We start from the raw sequence: 17171 nt of genomic DNA, 5'->3' as shown, positions 1-17171 counted from the left end.
ATATATTTATATGTGGTTGGGTCTTGAATGTATCCCCAACGATAAACGGGGATTCACTTTATAAACTAAATTTACTTACATATACTCACTATTTGTGTTCATATTAAAACACCACTGGGTTTAAATGTGTGAATGCCTTTTGAATATTTTGGACTGAATAATTTTACCCCCAAAATATGAAGGAATTACACTTTGTTGTGTAAACAAGTGAACAAGCTTTGCCATCGGTGGCTACTGATGGTCTTCCTGTCAGACCCCAAGAGTGGAAACTCATAATAGAGAATCTTCATCCTCTTTTTTGGCACCGTCAGGGGAAACGACCTCCATCATCCGCCGTACAGTACCCAGAAAGAGGCTGCGAGTGGGGCGGGGGGAAGATGAGGACAAGAAGGCGGCGGGGGGGGGGGGGGTTGATGGAAGGGTTTTAGGGTGCCTCGAGTTTTTGGGGCTGAGTGCGTCTATTTAGCCCCCAGCAGATTGCCCATCTCTCCTTCCCCTTCCCCTCTGCCTACCACCCTTCTCCTCCCACTGGCTTTTGTGTGCCCTGAGTCCACTCCTCCCCCTTTTGTCACCCGGGCATTCCGCTTTGGTTAGCACGCACAATGGGCGCTCAGTGCTCGCTCTCCTGACACTGCATTCTGCATGTGCACCAGGGGAGTGGGCATGGGAGGGGGAGGGATATTGGAAAGAGGGGTGGGTGGCAGTGTGGGGGTGGGGGCCGGGGGTGGGGGGGGTTAAAGGATGACAGCAACTCACCCCATGTGACCAAAATGCCAAGCATCAACTCCCGCCTTTGGTCTTTTTTTTTTTTTTTTTTCAAAGGAGTTGTAACTCGCACCGCAAGGCTCCAGATGGGCACTAAAAAGCAGTGCCCGCTTGGCACAGCTCAGTCCAAACAAGCAAACAGGTGTCTTTCACGCTTCCTCTGCCCAATTGGTGTGACGACGTGTGTGTGTGTGTGCACGTGCGTGCATGAGTGTGTGCGCGTTCCCTTCATCTCTGCTTGCCACACAGACAGAGCAGAATTTTAAGGCCTGGGCTTCAGAGATATTTATTTTATTTTATTTTATTTATTTTTTTGATGGGGGGGGGGGGTGAAAATATTTATTCCCCCTCCCCCCACCCAACATAAAAAAAATTGTGGCAAGTCTTTGACATGTTCATTAAAATCTGGATGCCTTGTTGGCGATGTTATGATAGAGGTGTGACATGTCCAGGCTCATACAGATGATTCCGTTCTCTATTGATTGACACAACAAATACATGTTTTGTTATGTTAGTTATTGCGGTTAGAATTTGCAGTGGCGTAGAACTGCACCACATCAACCTAAATGGAGTGCAGTCCTAGTCCTAAAATTCTGGGTTGCAATCTTTTTTCTTCTTTCTTTTTTTTTTATATATATTTTTTAATATTTTGATATTATATATATAGATTATAAATGTCTTTTAAATTTGACACACCACAGAGAAGAGTGTTGCTGACAACCCTGCCAAATTTTATTGATTAAAAAAAATCGCAAAGAATATAAAATGAGGCTTAAAAATTATGAAAAATCACGCTATTTTCTCTGCTCTCAAATGCTGAAACCACGCCCCGCTCAGCTATGAACTGTCAATCAAATACCTCTACGATGACCTGGAAAAATAGATGCTACTTCATCTAGCATCTTTCTTATGAAACACATAATTACATGTTTTAGTCATGAAGATGCATTTCCGGAGTGTAGGCATACCTAGCTTGGTAAATGCAGGTCTCAATTGTGCCAGATAACCACTGATGCGAAAAAAGTCGGGCAAGTTATTACATGAAGAGGGAGGGCCGCTTAATACCACAGCCCAAGTACATCACTGGACCCTGTTTTAGCCACGGCCCCCCCCGCCAAAAAAAAAACCAAGAAATTGAAATGGTGAAAAACAGCTGACCGCTATCTCCAGAATTGAGTACTATATAGTTCTCAGTCTTCACACATGCTTCCAGCAATTATCTTCAAACACTGTATTTAGAAACAAATATCTGAATTCAGCTTAGAGGGCCTTTAAAACTCACATATTGGGTTTATGTGTATTGTTATATATGTTAATGTTAATTGTCCATAGGTGGTGTTGTTTTTCACCCATTGACAGTGCTCTGATTTTCATGCTGGTTACACCTCTAACTCGTCTTCTGGCAAATCCCAAATCTGCAGCTGACTGTAGACAGTTATTGTCCACATTTATTGTTTATTGTTTGAATGATGGCAGCACATCACACATGAAAATTTTACAGCTTGAAGCAAGCACGCTTAGCCTCTTATGTGGAGAACTAGGCAAGCAAGAGAGTCTTCGCTTACTCAAAGTGATGTTATATTAAATTTTGTCCCGTTCATTCGATCCATTTCCTAAATTGTATGTAAAGGGTTCATCAGACAGCAAGATGTATTCCGCAATGTAAGCTTTTATTAAAACCTCAAGGCAATAACCCTCCCGGTGTGCTCGGCAACGCTCAGGCAACATCAACATAACACATCTTGTCAGGTCAGACGTTCAAAATAAAAGCATGCAGTATAATAACACAGCTTCCTCAAACTCTCGTTGTCCACATGGTGGCTTATTTTCACAGTCGCACTCAATAAAAAAGCACAAAATAGTTTAAGTGTGGCTACTAAACAAGCCACGGGGGTTCACTGTAAACAGGTCTTGTATAGTTTCTCTTTAAATTGTGCACCTGTACCTAAAGTTGGGACTTGAAAGTAAGCCCCCCCCCCCCCCTCCCTCCCGCAGAGAAGCCCATTAGTGACAGCAGACATGTTGTCATGTCAACTGAGTTGACGTTCAGGTGCACAAGGTTGACCGCAGAGGAGCAGAATGTGTAATGCAAAGTGACGTTTAATTCCTACTTTTTGGTGAGCAGATTGCACAAGGATAGGCGGGTCATGCATGGGTGGGGTATAGTGGTGAAGGGAGGGGGGATCGGGGTGGGGGGGTTAGTTTGGGTTTCAAAGCCCCTGCTTGTTCGGCCATATTTCACACTACAGTGACATCTTAAAGCCCATACAGGCCTGGTTGCTTGGCCCTGTCTTTCACTTTCTCAGAAAAAAGGGGAATTGGGTTGTGAGGGAGGTTGGGGCGGGGGCACTAAAATATATGCAAATGGTCCCCCAGAGGGGATACGAATTTTATGAGTTTAGAATTTAGTTCAGCCAACTTGAATAATCAAATGTGGGAACAACCCCCCCCCCCCATCCGAGTCGATAGCTTACCTCAGACCTCATCTCCAATCCTCACATATGAGGAGCCCAGTAGGTCCAAACTAGGTGGACGAGGAACAGGAGGAGGAGGGGTGTGAAGGAAAGGGAGAAGACCTGATCAGGCCCAAGCGCCGGCTTCCTGATTACGCCGCTATTTTCCCAGCAGGCCGCCCACGCCGTGAATATGGAGTACTGGACGATCCCCAACGGCGCTCGCTCTCATCTAACAGCTGAATTAAGTCGCTTTTAGAGTGATTTCATCTGCCTTCGGTGTCTAGACCCTAAAAAAGCCTGCCAGTGAGTCGTGGCTTTTTTTTTTTTTTTTTGGGTCCCGTCCTTCGCGACCATTTACAATGTGGGGGGTCTGGCATGCAGCGGCTGAAAGAGAAAAGTTCTACATGACTGAATATAACATTACAACAGGTGGTGAATTAAACACGGACTGTATAGAATATGGCCTTTTTACATCACTGGGTCACGATAGTTTTGATGGGTTTAGTGCTCATGTGTGCACCGTCTCCATTAGTATATGTCTGTGTGGAATAAAGTGTCTAAAAAAAATGTAACATTTTTATACAGACAGGTCCCTTTCATCTCTATTCAAGAGCAAGCAGGCTTGTTGTTTAAATGGAATGACAGACTTGATTCAAACACTAAAGAATCGTGTTTGACATAAAAAAATAAACAAGTGGAAATAATCCCATTATAGCAATCTGAGTAATACCACAATATGTGGATATATATTTTTTATTTTTAGATATATTTCTTTAGAAGGCCTCAGTATTGCATCTCTGCTTTTTGCAGATGATGTGGTTCTGTTGGCTTCATCAAGCCGTGACCTCCAACTCTCATTGGAGCAGTTCGCAGCCGAGTGTGAAGCGGCTGGGATGAGAATCAGCACCTCCAAATCTGAGACCATGGTCCTCAGTCGGAAAAGGGTGGCGTGCCCTCTCCAGGTCGGGGATGAGATCCTGCCCCAAGTGAAGGAGTTCAAGTATCTTGGGGTCTTGTTCACGAGTGAGGGAAGAATGGAACGGGAGATTGACAGGCGGATCGGTGCAGCGTCTGCAGTGATGCGGACTTTGTATCGGTCCGTTGTGGTAAAGAAGGAGCTAAGCCGAAAGGCAAAGCTCTCGATTTACCGGTCGATCTACGTTCCTACCCTCACCTATGGTCACGAACTGTGGGTCGTGACCGAAAGAACGAGATCCCGGATACAAGCGGCCGAAATGAGTTTCCTCCGCAGGGTGTCCGGGCTCTCCCTTAGAGATAGGGTGAGAAGCTCGGTTATCCGCGAGGATCTCAGAGTAGAGCCGTTGCTCCTTCACATCGTGAGGAGCCAGATGAGGTGGCTGGGGCATCTGATTCGGAGGCCTCCCGGACGCCTGCCCGGTGAGGTGTTCCGGGCACGTCCCACCGGGAGGAGACCCCGGGGACCACCCAGGACACGCTGGAGAGACTACGTCTCTCGTCTGGCCTGGGAATGCCTCGGGATCCCCCCGGAAGAGATGGATGAAGTGGCTGGGGAGAGGGAAGTCTGGGCGTCCCTGCTAAAGCTACTGCCCCCGCGACCCGACCTCGGATAAGCGGTAGAAGATGGATGGATGGATTGATTTCTTTAGAAGGCAATGATTGGAATACTTAGAAAGTGAAAACAAAAAAAAACAAAAAAAATAGCCCTGTAATTTTTGTAGCACAGTAAGAATTTTGTTTCTGACTTAATGATTTTTTTAAAATGTTATCCATCATTATTTAATTAATAAAAATAAATATAATAAATTATTGGTTGAATAAATACATAAATAAATAATCATAATTATACACAAATAAACAACATGGAAAAATTTTTTAATAAACAACAACAATAATACAACAAAAAGAAAATATAATCCACAATAAAAAGTAAAAATAATAAAACAAATTTCATTATATTCATTATATTACAATAATTCAAGCCGTTCTATTGTTATTGTGTGGATGCTGAAGCGCATGTTTTCTATGAGAAAATTCACATATTAATGGGAACATTTATAAGTATAATTTCTCATTCTTGACTTCAAAATGTACAACATTCCAAAAATTCCCTTTTTTTTAACAATTCTTATTTTCCATGAGAAAATTAGCCGATAAACAGAAGAAAAATAGCAATATTCAACGTTTCTCAACAGATTTGAATTATCATACAGTAATCCCTCGTTTATCGCGGGGGTTAGGTTCGCAATAGGTAAAATCCCCAAATTAGTGACCACCGTTTTTTTTTTAATTATTCATAAATATAGCAGAAACTCAATTTCACGGACCCAGATTTAATAGACTTCGGATTTAATGGACAGAAAATAGTGTTCAGCTGGTACTCTAAATTCCCCCTCCCATGCACCACCAAGGTAAATTTGAATAAACATTAAAACATTTTAAAGCTTTTTGATATTCATTTTGTATTCTACTGGGTGTTTTTAAACCACAAAAAAAGTTCTTCAATTTAATGGACAATCGGAATTATTAGTCCCATTAGTCCGTTAAATCGAGGTTCCACTGTATTTTAAAGCTGTATGAACCTCCCAAGGCTCTTTTTAATTTTCCCAACACAACTATTAACCTCTACCATACTCTTATTAACACTTTCTATACTCTTAAACACCCTTTAAATTCTTAAACATACAGTAACAAATAGTATTACTTTGCACTACGTACATTTTATTCCTTGTAATATATGTTTTAATTTGTCTTTTTTTTTTGGTTTTCATGGTTTTGGCAAGGAAATGTTTATTTTGCGGGGAAAAATGTACACTCAAAATCCTGCGATAAGCCAAATTATGCATGATATGAATGTGAAAAAGAACTCTGCAATGCACTGAATTCATAAGGTGAAGGTGAAGTGTGATGTACAGTACTGAGGGAACACTGTACCTCCAAATTTCCAGTGAGAAGATTTTCAAATGAATTGAGAAAGTTTATTAATGATGTGCCTCAATCCTATACTCTAGTGTTCTACAGTAGATTTCCTACATTTCAAATTCTTTTTAGGGCATTTCAGCTCCCTTTCTTTAGCAACTACACCTTCTAGTGACCATTAGCATCCTTTGCTAATTGTCTGGAATAACTCACATAGCGCAAAAAAACTGCAGTTGGAGTAACAGGTTCAGCTCATCATAGGGGAAACGCCCCCACGATATGAACGGGATTCATCTCTCAGTACAAGTGAAGTAAATAAAGTTTCCCAAAGCTTTTTGATGGGTTTCCAAGACATATTAGCTATGCCTGTGTGACCAGCATGGGAGTAAGTGCCGCAACGACTTCCAATTAGATCATATGTGGGATCAAGTTGATGCACCATGACACCAACCCAAACAAGGTGTAGATCCCCACGCAAATCTGCTTAAAATCGATTTCCCCCTGCCCCCCTCCCTCCTCGTGTCAAATGGCGTTAGGTCGCACCCGTCGCGTTGAAACATGGCATAGCGCCATATCCAACACATGGTTTGGACCTGTTGCTTTTGTGTTTCCAGTGCTATTTAATGACCCTGCCTCCCCCTCCCCAACACACACACACATACACGTACACACACACACACCACCTCCACTCCCCACTCCCGCTCCCACCTCACTCACACACACTTTTACTCCATCCTCCAGTAGGCAAATCCTTCAGCTTTATTGCCCGGACTCAAGGGCTGCAGGTGCACAGACCACAAAGGAGAGAGAAGGGTTTTGGAGCGGGGGGGTTGACTGGGGGGGGGGGGGGGGGGGGTGCTGGGAGTAGAGAATGGTTAGTCGGCAGATAAGAGAGGAAGGAACAGAGACCCCCGCCCAACACACGACCACCCTCCCACTCTGATTTAGCTTCTTCACCCACCCATCTCTTCCCGTGCCCTGCATCCCCATCCTCCATGTTGCTATGGAAAGCTGTTGGAGCATTTATTCCATATCTTTAATATCCACTATAAAGGTCCATGTACCAGTACGCTCTTTGTACTCACTAGTAGGACAAATTTGGCATACTAGTAGGATAACTGCATGCTAGTAGTGAGGCAAAACTGTGCATGGGATGACACCTGCATGCTACTAGTACTGATAGTGAAATGATAACATTCTCCTCGTGGAAGTGTAGTGCTTATCTACTAATACGTGTAGTGGGCAGATGTCAACTGGTGCTAGTAACATGAAGTTGTCCTACGTGTATGTCAGAGTTCTACTAAAAGCGAAGACAAAGACTGCACTAGTTCATGAATATGGATATCAAGGATATTGAACACAGTGGGAAGACAAAGTATGCAAACTCTTTGGAATGTCCTAAAATTCTGCATAAATTGGTCATAAAATGTAGTGTGATCTTTATCTTAATCACAAGAATAAATAGTCTGATTAAACTAATACAAGTACAAACGATTCTATTTTCATATTTTAATTGAAAATAATGTAAATATTTACACGACAACAGGGAGAAGTAAGTGAACTTCTAGGCTATAGATTTTCAGAGAGCAGTCAGACGTGAGCCAACCTGGAGTCCAATCAATGAGTCAAGATTGGCAGTGTGGCTAAAGCTGCTCAGAGACCATTTTAGAATTGTCTCATGTCAAGAAGCATTGCCCGATGTTCAACATGCCTGCACCTACAGGAAAGGTTTGGTTGAGGTTATTGATTTTATTGAATTGACAATAAAAATATAAAAACATAGAATTGTTTACGTAGTCTTAACTTAAGCAGACTTGTTCATTCTTGTCATTTAGATGAGGATCAGAGTACATTTTATGACCAATTGATGCAGAAATTTAAGAAACTCCAAAGTGTTCACATCCTCCAACTGTAAATCTTTGAACATCCTTTCGTTAGTAGTACCAGTAAAGGTTATACTGTCACTAGTAGTACTACTAGTGCACAGTTTGGCCTAACTAATAACATCTTCTCGTCCTACAAGTATGCCAAAGTTGTCTACTATTGAAGACTAAGAGCCTACTCGAGTATGTCAAGCTACCTGTTACATGTCACATGGCAACTAGTTGGGCTTAGAAGTGTTCCTAGTGCAGCATAGTAATTTACTAGCAAGCCTAAAATGCATTGTTGTAGGCCAGAAGTGGCACTAATAGTAGTGGAAACATTTTGCTAGTAAGAGACAGTTGATCTGCTAGTGCACTGAAATGTCTTACACGTGAGGACAAGGAGTGTACCAGCACGTGCACCTTCAGCCGGATATCAAAGTTATTGACTAAGTGCTCAAATGGGTTCACACCACTGCGAGAGGTTGCACCTGGCATGACCAGGCCTGCGTGTGTGCGTGCGTGCGTGTAGCAGAGTGGCCACTAGCTTTTCTTCTGAGCCAGTAGAGGAGCATTAATGTGGGTACAGCTGTGCCCACTGAGGCTAGGACTACCTCATCAACATCCCACCACCGTTGGCCCCCACCATCCACAAACACTCACGAGCTATACACTGACTGATGGGCGATTCAAAAGGTCTTTGAAAACACCAAAAAGTTGGTTACTGACTAACACTAAACACCTTGTTGACAATTGCTCTAAACTATGTACACCATGCCATTGAGTTGAATTGAGGAAGTCATGGGGCTTCGAGGCTATATATACTGTCTCACTACTTATCTGACAGTGTCAATCAAAAGTGATGTGCAGATGTACCTAAAGTTACGGTCGGTGAGCGAGGTATTCCTAACTTTCATGTGGTATCGTTTAAAAAAGTGCATACCTACATATGAGGACGACGCGCCAGTAAAACAAAGACGAAAAGATTAAAATTATTCCTCCCTACCTTAGCTTTGAGCCAATTAGAAACTTCGATATGATTGTTCCTCCCTTGTTAAAATTGAATATAATACAGTAGGAGAAAATATCTTTCCACTCTACATTCCCTTGCATTTTGGTAGTCTCACAATAGAATAGAATAGAATAATTCTAATAAAGGGCTGCGAAATATCCAGGGGAAGTTTGCATCTTCCAATTTCAGCACTTCAAACTTTATTTTTCACTTGCAGGACTGCCCCAAATTCTCCATGGTGAAAAGGATCAAAGGTAAAAAAATGAAAATCAAAAATAGGGCATTCCCCTCCACTTTTCCACCTGTTGCCAACTGCACAACAATCTTAGTAGATCACACGCAACACGCCCACTTATAGCTCGCACCGTCTTTTAGAGTAACAGAAATGATTTGGTTGTTGGTAAACCAAGGGAGCAGAGCGAGGAGACACCCAGCTCCTTCTACCCAGACCAAACCACGTGACTGGGACCCAGTATTGCAACGCAGCAGACGGCAGGAGCTCTCACCACCATCACTGGCACATGACATTGAATAAACAGGCCACGCTACCTATGTTACTGGATCTGCGACGTCTAGATCTAGAACACACCCACAGGGACAGGATTAACAGGCTGCTCCAGAACACGAGGACATCCGAAACACTGTGGAACCGTACCTGCACGCTCACTCTACTTATCTTCGGCCCTAATCCTTGCTCTCTTCCACCGTCTGCTCCCGCAAGTCCAGAACAAAAGCATCACTTTGGCATAAAACAGGGTGGCGTGGTGTCAAATTCATTTTAATCACAGACCACATTGTAGTTATGGTTTCGCTCAGTGGGCCTCGTCAATATCATGTAAATGTATAATCATCTAATCATGTTATTACGTATAAATAATTGCACAAACGCTAGCTACATCTACAAATGCAAGTTAAAACGTTACCATTCAAAGCGAAAGCCATATATCAACAACACCCAGAAACGCCGCCGGCTTCTCTGCGCCCGCGCTCATCTGAGATTGACTGACGTCACAGTGTGCTGTGGTCCGACGAGCTCACAAACTGGGTTTTGTCGTACATGCCAAAGTTGTGTGCACAAATGAGTAGTAGAAGACAGTTGTGTGGAAAAAAACCTTACTTACTTGTGTGCAGAATTGTCTAACTAGTGAGGACAAACAGCATACTAGTACAAGGACCTTAACATGATAGCAAGGATAACCTTAGCCTATATATGTCCTTGATAAGGAGGCAACTAGTACATGGCACATACCTACTAGTTCAGCCTAGTAGTGTTATGCTTGTACTAGTGCATCACAGTAGCTTACAAGCAGGGTTCAATTGCGCACTAGTAGGCCAAAAGAGGCACTAATAGTAGGGGGGGGGGGGGGCAGTACTGGTAAAACACAGTAATTACTCAGGTGGTGAAGTGTCCTAGTAGTGAGGATATAGTGTACTAGTACATGGACGTAAAAATGCTCAAACGGCTTTATGGAAACCCATTTATTTGATATCCTTGTGGCACTAGTAGTAACAAAACAAAAAAACTGGTAAGACACAGTCATTCTACCCAAGAGCTAAAATGTCTCTCTAGTGAGGTGATAGACCTTAGGCTGGATATCAAGGATATGGAATAATTTCCATAGCCACATTTTTTCAAAAATGTTTTTTTTTATGACTCATTCATGCATAACTCACTGACCCCCCCCCCCCCCCCCCCTCATCAACCCCCACCCACCCCTACCACTGCTCTCCCCACTTCTTTCCTCTGCCCGAGCTATTAAATCACCATCTTGACCCCGCAACCCCAGGCCGCAACCATAAAGAGCCCCCCTGTGGTCAGCGAGGCCTGATTGTAACATTTGAATATGAAACAGGGGCCTGGAAACATCACCCCCACCCACCCACCACCACCTCACGAGTACCCCCTCTTACGGACCCGACTCGGCGGACCAAGCTTCCATCCGGCATCCTAGGAGTTACTTGGACTTGAGAAGGTGCGAGAGGGCCGAAGCCGATCTGTGAGGGTGTGTGCCGAAGGGGGGTTTTGGGGGTCGGGGGGGTGCCGAGCGGGGTGGTGGTGTTGTGGGGAGAGGGGGGGGGGGGGGGGGGGCGTGCAGAGGAGAAAGAGAGGGCAGACATTTGAATAAGACAAGAAGCAATCGGTGTTTGCATGATAAAGGAGGCCGGCATCTCCCCCTGATTGGTGTCACGGTGCGGCACTAAAGCCACGCAGCCCCCCTTAATCCCTCCCACCGCCCATCTACCCCCCGGGGAGGACCGATGTGCGGGCCGACGACATGTTTATGCGGCCAAGGTGTGACGTTAGGGAGGGGCCGCATCGTCGTCGTCGTCAAGTTTCGGGTTAACAACTTTGTGCGCATTATTCTGACGAGGCATTTAAAATTTTAAGTTAAGATCAACGCATTCCACTTTGCCGAGTGTCTCCAACAAAGGGGGTGCATCAAGAAACCATTTCAATGTGTTACATGTTATTCTGACATTTTAATCCTACTCGGGTGAATTAAAGGCAAGGTAGGGTATGAATAAAGACTTTAAAAATTATTTAAATCACAATAAGTTGTCTGAGTAAAATGTTTTTTTTTTTTAAATATTATTATTATTTTTATTTTGAAAAATCAATAAATGTGATTTTTGTGGATTTTCACCAGTGTGGGTTTGTTTATGTGCAACGTTTAGACAACAATTGACCGAGAATTTTCTTTTTATAATGGGTAACTTTTTTTTTTTTTTTTTTTTTTTTTTACATTTTGGTGAGAATTGTTGGCATCCTTAAAATTGCAGTCCAAACACCGTGTAAAGTAAATTCCGATATTTGTTTCTAAATACATGTTTTAAGATTGTAATAATAATAATTGCTGATTACGTTGCTGTGCAAAGACTGCAAACTATGTAGTACTGAATTGTAGAGTTAGCATTAAACTGTTTTCCACCATTTTAGCGTCCCTGAATTTTTTGGGCTGTAGCTAAAATGAGGACCAGGGACACACTTGGGCGTCCAACATGAGTTGCTCCTCCTTCACAATCTAAAAACTTGAGCGCTCTCATTCGCATCAGCAGTTATTCCTACGTTACGTTACGTTATGTTACGCTACGTTACGTGACGTCACATCACACTATGTCACATTACGTTATGTTGATTTGTTTTATTTCATCCCTTAACGGGGCTTTAACATTAAGATTTTGTCCATCACACTACGATATGTTACATTATGTTATGTTACGTCACGTCACGTCACATAACGTTACATTATGTTACATCATGACGTTAAATCACGTTACATTGTTTTGTTTCATCCCTCAATGGGAAGTGAATATAGAAATTATGTAGGAATTGGTCTTCTGAAGGTATCTATTGAATTTCGCTTTTGAAGAATCAAACTATTGAAATGAATGTACTTTTCTACCATATTCTAATTGATTGCGATGCATCTGTATATGGTGACGTGTATAAACTAAACAAAGTGTGCGGATTTCATTGGATCTGAACTTTGATTGCAAATTTCAATGAAACATGGAAAATGCAGTTTAACGTGCTGAGACACTTTTGTCCCTGCCAAGTTTCATCAGAGGTTTTTTTTTTTTTTTTTATTTTATATATATTTTTTTCATGTTGGGGTAATCGAGACCCTAACATGTCGCCTCGTTCGTCGACTCGTCGTTACAAGCCATCTCATTATTCACCTGAGGCGTGAAGTCCAGCACCCTCTCAGGTGGCCTCCTCCTTACCCGGCCGACCCCCCCTGGCACCAACGCGGCCCACGCAGGCCCTCTTCACGGCGCTGGACGAGAACAATGACAGAGCAGAAGATGAGAGGGGATCATGAGTAGGCAAATCCGAGGGGGCTGTGAGGGGGATTTCACAGCTCGATAAATTTGGACAATTTGTTGACAATCCCTTTTATTATGAGTCCCGCGGGAGCTGGCATAAATATTGATGATTTTGCGAAGTAAGCTGAGGCTAAGTCATGCTGCTTAGCCAAAACTTTTTGGGTCCAGGGGAGATATTTTTCCAAGGACCCGCTTATAATCCTAATGCCAATTAAACATAACCATAGGCATAATAATACAATCATAGGAATTAAAAAGTTTCCTATTAAAAAAAATATATATACAATAATAAAATCATATATTTGTTTTCAAGACAAAACAATTGTAATGTGAGATAAAGTCAGAAAGGAGTAGGGTTTTTATTTTATTTTAAACACAGTAGTATAATTTATTCCAGAATAAAATGGTGATATTATGATATTAAAATAAAACTTCAACGAGGGATGAAAATAATGTTTTACCGTGTGAATTTTGAAAATACAACTAACTAACAAGAAATATGACTCCTATTTTTAAAGGAGAATTTAAGTTGCCACATTATGAGAATAATTTTATTTTTGAAATGTATTTGTCATATTATTACAACTATCTTTGAATAGACGCCTTCATTCTCTTTCAAAATTTCAAGAAAAAAAATCATAATTTTATAAGAATAGGGTTGTATTAGTCCAAGATGAAGTTGTAATATCATGATATTAAAGTCAAAGTTTAACGAGGGAAGGAAATCATGTTTTAGCAAGTGAATTTTAAAAATATGGCAAAACATATGACTCCTAATTTTTACATAATAAAGGCATAATATTGTGATAGTTTTAGTTTTGAAATCCATTTGTTATAACATGACTTTCTTCCCTCGTTAAACTTTAATGAGCATAATATTATGACTATATCTTGGGAAACACCTATATTCTTTAAAAAAATAGGAGTCATATTTTTTTAAGGAAAAAGTAGTAATATTTACAAGAACAAAACAAGAACAATGTAAGGATGAAAATCTTACGAGAAAAAAGTTTTTTTAACATATAAATCTTTTTTTTCCATACTGAAGTTAAAGTCAAAGTTTAACCATAGAAGAAAGTCATTTTTTAGCCAGTGAAAAAGTCTTTATTCTTTTATTTTGGAAAAGATGCCTTTATTTTTTAAATAAAGGGATTGTCTTCTTGAAATAATACGCTTATAAGTATAAGAGTAGTTGGTTTATTATGTTTGCTTTATTGCTGCACTGGTCCCCATGTAGGTATTTTAAAATGATAATTTGTTGCCAATAATTTTGTGGGGACGCCAAGTTACGGCCTGATGACCACAGAGGAACGTGGCACCCCAGTTTGAGACCCATTGTTAGCCCATCTATGGCTTTTTGCATTATATTTTAGTATTCACCTTGTGGACTTTTGTTATTATATTGTTTGGTTAAACATGTTGGTGTTTTAGACAATGTTGAGTTCTCTTTTGTTTTATGGATCAGTTTTATGGTAAATTCAAACTGGGAGTGACAAGTAAACAGCTTGAAGCAGGCAAGCTTTGCCTCAAATTTGGAACATTGTGCCAAAGTCTTCTTTTCATTTCCTCAAACGTGATTTTATATGATAGTCTGCTATTTGTTGACAGCTAAAGAGTTAAATGAGGCACTGAGGAATACTTTTAGTAAGTTTCGATTTGTTTGACGTGTGTGGGAGGGGCAAAATTCTATTTAAAAAAAAAATTCTCCTATGATCGCTCTTGATCACAGGTTTTCACATATCGTGAGTGGGTCTGAAACGTATCCCCTCGCTTCGCTTTATTGTATGTGTATATCCATACATGTTAAGCTGGTGCAGAAGCCTCTGGAGGCTCCTCGGGCTAGCGCTGGCGGCCCTGCGGGACACACCTCCAAGAGAGATGGCCCGACTAACTCTACATGGCAACTAATCAATAAGTGACACAGTCAGTCAGCAGCTGAGTGTGTTCAACACTCCCCAAAAAATCCCCACCCCCACCCCGAAAAAGGTTCCCAGAGTTACACTCGACTACACATTATAAACCTCACGCACTTGCAAACATAAGGACCGCTTGCACACTCTAATGCAAGTCAATAAAAAAGATGATGAAGCTCCGTTTTTATGTCAGAGAGCTATTCATTTAACAATATGTGTATTATTGTGGCTGTAATTTGTATCCAACTGAGACCTCCGTCCACTATTTGGATGGATGACATTCAAATTCCCACTACGTACTTACAGTAAATCTTAACATGGGCCAAAAAAATTGCATTGCCGTCTTTATTTCTGACTTATTTTGTTGTTGTTCAAAAGACAGTTAACTGCAATTTGAGCTAAATGTATTATTACCACTTTTACGGTACATGTACAGCATCATAAATAATTGGTGGCTAACTAATGGGACCTTTTGTAGTGGATCTTAGCGTAGACAGTACATATATATATTTGTTTTCATTTATTTTTTTGTATGAATGTATGAATGACAGCCGTCTATCTGTGTTAAAATTCAAATGTGACTTACGCCTGATGTAAACACACTTACTAATGGGCAACAGTAAATTGGGCCTAAACGGACCTCAGCAAAACATATGTGTCAGTGAGTGAGTGAGTGAGTGAGGGAGTGAGAGAGTTAGTGCACGCATGTGTGCCATGAGAAGGTGCACGACCACTTTCCACCTGACAATAGCTATATGATCAGAGGGCTTCTGCCATTGTGTGTCTGTCAATCCGGATTCCCTCTCACTGTCCTCGACAAACACTAATCAATAGCTGTGGCCTAGATGAAAGGCCTAATCTTCCCTCTCATCCCCCCGGACCCTGGCATTGTCTTGGAGCCGGGCCGCCACTCAGCGCACTGTCCCAAGGCGTACATGCTCGTGTGCGCACATACACACTTGGCCCCATTTCTTGCCGGTTTCCGAGACGGGTCACAAGTGGGGTCAGAAGAAGTCGGGTTCAAGACGAGGCTGCATGCTCCAGTGTTCCTAGACAAAGTTAATGTGCGACACAGAAAGGGACCATCTGCGGCAGACGCACTTTTACACACTCATTTCTCCTCAATGTAATGCGAGAATTTCCGTTTGTGCCTAATTGCACTTACAGGTTCATCGGAAAGCGTTCTCTCGGTCCACTTGTGCCGATGTGTTGTGCCTTAACGCTTTAAGGCAATATCCATACAAATACGCTTATTTTTCAAAACTAAATCGAACTGATTACTGAGCCAGATTTGAGCATTTTCCTCCATTTCTGATCAAAGTGAGCAAAGACCTGTGTGGGGTATGTTGAGAATGACGCCCCCCCCCCCCCCCCCCCCCCCCCAAACTGCTCAGAAAACGATACACACATAGCAGTAATTCAGGTGTATTCAAGCATTTTTCTTCCTTTCCAAACAAACTGAGCAAAGGCCTGATTATCGTTTGTCTTTAAATGATTCACTGGGGATCACAATTTTTGGTGAGTTAGGTCTGACAGCTGTTTTTAACAATTTCTTGGGTGCAGAATCCAAAACTGATCTCATTTTTCTCCTATCATGTCAAGTTTTTGAACAAAGTGAGAACAAAGTGGAACAAAGGAAATATATACCTATGTAAATAAAACACTAAGATGGAAGAGTTACAGCATAAAACGAATTGAACTTACAACGGTATGCCCATGGTTACAAGGTTAAGAGAAAAGCCAGCAAAATTCCGACTATGCTAGCTTTCTGTGTGCAGATGTTGATAGTACCGACCTATTGGGAGTTGCGCACACCTCTCAATTGTGACTGCACACACAAGTTGCCACGTAGCTGTAGATGAGTCCAATCGTAATCAGCTGGCAAGTCTTACTACAGCTAACCAGTGGAGGTTTGCTTATCTGGAGGGTAAGCTGTGGAGAGAAACCTTGACGTGCTAGAAAAGTGACTGCAATTTTGAAATCAGCATGCCAATTTTAGTTTTAATCAGCATATAAATCTAACACAACAGAAATCTTTTTTTTTTCAAATTGTTCCCCAGTGTTATTTAGAGTGAATATCCTTTGTTGTTGGGTGTAAAAAGAGTGTTTTTTCCATTCCTGATCTGCTTGGAAAATAGTTGTGGCCAACATTCATTAAGCTTGGTTAACACGTACTAATAATCGGGCCAAATTTCAGCGTTGATCCCCGTTTACAATCAAAATCATTGAAGGCCAGGACATTATTAGACGTCTCTAAAAGATCATCCTGTGCAACTATATTTTAGGTGTCTTCAGAGTGATTATTTGTTTTCATACTGATCTGCTCGGAAAACTGTCAAGGCCGACAAACATGAAGCAGGTTACACACATACCGTCAATCGGGCCTAATTTAAGCATTTATCCTCCATTGTGTTCAAAGTCAGCAGAGGCCTAATTA

General features: G+C 41.7%; 1 long non-coding RNA gene across 2 annotated transcripts in view; it reads right to left on the bottom strand.

The window, feature by feature from the left end:
• LOC133485123 (uncharacterized) overlaps positions 1 to 17171 on the bottom strand; it is a 54350-nt gene that overhangs the window by 12052 nt on the left and 25127 nt on the right. For both annotated transcript variants that reach the window (XR_009790618.1, XR_009790617.1), the window contains exon 3: positions 12675 to 12772. This is a non-coding gene — a long non-coding RNA (uncharacterized LOC133485123). The remainder of the gene's footprint in view (positions 1 to 12674; positions 12773 to 17171) is intronic.

This window comes from Phyllopteryx taeniolatus, chromosome 10, assembly GCF_024500385.1.
Source record: "Phyllopteryx taeniolatus isolate TA_2022b chromosome 10, UOR_Ptae_1.2, whole genome shotgun sequence".
Classification (NCBI taxonomy): domain Eukaryota; kingdom Metazoa; phylum Chordata; class Actinopteri; order Syngnathiformes; family Syngnathidae; genus Phyllopteryx; species Phyllopteryx taeniolatus.
The sequence above is the reverse complement of the archived record's forward strand: the minus strand, read 5'-3'. Positions and strand labels throughout refer to the sequence as shown.